The sequence below is a fragment of the Rhinolophus sinicus genome, chromosome 7, assembly GCF_057876585.1.
Source record: "Rhinolophus sinicus isolate RSI-liver-muscle chromosome 7, RSI-T2T, whole genome shotgun sequence".
In the NCBI taxonomy this organism is placed as follows: domain Eukaryota; kingdom Metazoa; phylum Chordata; class Mammalia; order Chiroptera; family Rhinolophidae; genus Rhinolophus; species Rhinolophus sinicus.
The window spans coordinates 18,166,130-18,169,448 of NC_142507.1; the positions used below are offsets into that span (position 1 = coordinate 18,166,130).

General features: G+C 41.0%; 1 pseudogene; it reads right to left on the minus strand.

Moving 5' to 3' along the window:
- Positions 1–499: 499 nt before the first annotated feature.
- Positions 500–1,088, minus strand: LOC109437175 (nuclear transport factor 2 pseudogene; annotated as a pseudogene).
- Between the last annotated feature and the right edge of the window lie 2,231 nt (positions 1,089–3,319).

The following is a 3,319-nucleotide window of genomic DNA, read 5'->3' on the forward strand; positions in this document are numbered from 1 at the left end:
TCTTTCTTTCTTTCTTTCTTTCTTTCTTTCTTTCTTTCTTTCTTTCTTTCTTTCTTTCTTTCTTTCTTTCTTTCTCTCTCTCTCTCTCTCTCTCTCTCTCTCTCTCTCTCTCTCTCTCTCTCTTTCTTTCTTTCTGGTTTTATTGTATCATGAGGCATTAAAACATCTGAACAAATCAACATCTGGGTGGCGAAGCAGCTACTTTCTTCTTCACTTCTTTGGGTTACTAGAGCAACTTGTCAGTAGATTAAAAAAAAAAAAAAGACAAACTTTTGCATTACTTAAGTCTTTCCAAGGCATGCGCTGGTACAACACAAATTTCTCCTGTCAGAAGCAACTAGTCTAGCATCCAAACACCTTGCACAATACCTCACACTGCACCCACTCCCACCGCGGCCCTGCTCGTTTGTGTATGAAGTTTGGAGCATCTGGAGGAGAGTGAATAGTGTTGGGAAGAGGAGGGAGGAGGAAACAGCATGAGTGCCTGGCTGGGGGGAGGTCAGCCGAAGTTGTGCAGGACAGGCCTGAACACGTCATTGGTGCAAACCCACGCACCGTTGATGTTCTTTAATAGGAACATCTGATGGAACCCCATGAGGGGGTCTTCATCAGCCTGAAGCTGGCCCACAAGCACGCTGATGATACAGCTGTCTGGTGTGGGCTGATGGTCCTGTGCCATGATGCTGTGTTGGATTTTCTGGAACGGAAGGTTAGACAACTTCCCCACAATGGCAGCTTTCCCCTGGAAGTGCAGTCCTTCCCACGTGGCATGATGCAGCAATGTAAATTGCACCTCGTTGGGTTCTGTCATTATCAAATAACTGGTAGTAATGTTGACTGAAGCTAGTTCCAATCTGCTCCCAAACTGGCTTGTCTCCCATTCTGGAGCATCACCAGCCTGTTGAGACCCAAGGGGCTGGCAGAGTCTGCCTCTGGACATTTCAATGATAAGGAATCAAACTTTTTTTTTTCCTTTACCTTTTTTGTTTCATTTTGTTTAGACTAGTTGTGTCCTGACAAGACCATTTTGGTCTTTCATTGGTAAAATTAGAATAATAATGCTGTTTAGATTAAAGATTTGGTGTGATGATTGAATGAGATAGCATAGGTGAAAGTGAAATACACAGCCTACCTATGGTATGCATTACCTATGGCATGCATCAGTGGCCATGGATGAAGGACTTTGAACAGTCCCTCTAAGATCGAAGTAATGAAGGTAAGAGAGTGGGCACTGTGCCTAAGCTCTCATGTACTCTAGGGAGATTATCAGCTCTTAAGATGAATCTTCGTCTTCTGCTCAAAATATTCCAAGTGAGTTATGTTTATAATGCATACTAATAGGAAAGGAATAAATCCTCACAGCCACTAGTAGTTATTAATTCAACACATGTTAATGAGCGCCCCTACTTCTAGGCACTGTTCTAGGTGCTGGGGAGACAGCGGTGGGGAGACGATGAATCAGCTTCTGCTCCCGCGGTGCTTCCATTTCAGTACAGGTGCAGGTCTGTACCCAGAAACATACTCCAAATGGGGTTTGGGTCGGCATTTGGATCCTGGAAATAGAAGTAAGAAACCTGGTTTCATTGCATAGCTGCTTATGTTTCTGATCGGGGACAGCTGGAGGGTAAGTGCCAGGTTATTTGGCCCCTTTCTTTGGTCTTCTACTTGTACATTTGATGCAGAGCTGCATTCATTTTCTTTTCATTAAAATTGGCAAAACCGGGAGGGTTTTGCAGTTGGTCTCAGGATCCATGACTGAGGCCTCACTGATGCAGAGGCAGTGAGGCAGCTGTAACTGTGGCTGTTCAGCACTGGCCCGTCCACACTGCCCGAAGGCCGCATTCAGTGTACCAGGTTTATTGGCTCACCCTCACACTGCCTGGAAGGCTTTCACTTGGAACAATGAAAAATAACCAAATGTAATACACAATTGATCACTCAAGTTTAAACAACCACATTAGGGCTTGCGTTGAGTTTGGCTTTAGGTGTGTTTACTCCTTCTAGCACTGTGTCCAATGCAGTGTTCAGAAAGGCAATGTGGTTCCTTTTTCTCCACAGCCTCTCCAACACTTGTTACTATTTGTCTTGCTGATGATAGCCATTCTGACTGGGGTGAGGTGATATCTCATTGTGGTTTTTATTTGCATTTCTCTGATGATTAGTGATGTTGGACATTTTTTCATATGTCTATTGGCCATTTGTATGTCGTCTTTGGAGAAATGTCTACTCAGGTCCTCTGCCCATTTTTCAATTGGATTGTTTGTTTTTTTGTTGTTGAGTTGCATGAGTTGTTTATATATTTTGGATATTAGCCCCTTATCAGAGGCGTCGTTTGCAAAAATCTCCCATTCAGTTGGTTGCCTCTTTATTTTGTTGATGGTTTCTTTTGCTGTGCAGAAGATTTTTAGTTTAATATAGTCCCATTAATTTATTTTAGCTTTTACTTCCCTTGCCTTTGAAGTCAAGTTCATAAAATCCTCTTTGAACCCAAGGTCCATAAGTTTAGTACCTATGTTTTCTTCTGTGCAGTTTATTGTTTCAGGTCTTATGTTTAGCTCTTTGATCCATTTTGAGTCAATTTTGGTACATGGTGACAGATAGCAGTCTAGTTTCCAATTCTCCCAGCACCATTTATTGAAGAGGCTGTCTTTTCTCCATTGTATGTTTTTGGTTCCTTTGTCAAAAATTATCTGTCCATATTTCTGTGGGTTTATTTCTGGGTTCTCAATTCTATTCCATTGGTCCATATGCCTGTTTTTCTGCCAATACCTTACTGTTTTGATTATTGTTGCCCTGTGGTACAAGTTGAAGTCAGGGAGTGTGATTCCTCCAGCATTGTTCTTTTTGCTTAGGATTCCTTGGGCTATTCAGGGTCTTTTGTGGTTCCATACAAATCTGATGATTTTTTGTTCTGTTTCTTTAAAAAATGCCATTGGGATTTTGATGGGGATTGCATGAAATCTGTATATTGCTTTGAGCAATATGGCTATTTTAACTCTGTTGATTCTTCCCATCCATGAACACGGAATGTCTTTCCACTTCTTTATGCCTTCTTCAATTTCTTTTAAAAATGTCTTATGGTTTTCAGTGTATAGGTCTTTCACATCCTTGGTTAAGTTTATTCCTAGGTATTTTATTTTTTTTGTTGCAATTGCAAGAGGAATTGTTGATTTTATTTCTTTTTCTGAGGTTTCATTGTTAGTATATAGGAATGTAATGGACTTTTCTACGTTGATTTTGTAGCCTGAAACTTTGTTCATTGTTTCCAATAGCTTTGTGGTTTTCTATATATAGCATCATGTCATCTGCAAAAAGTGAC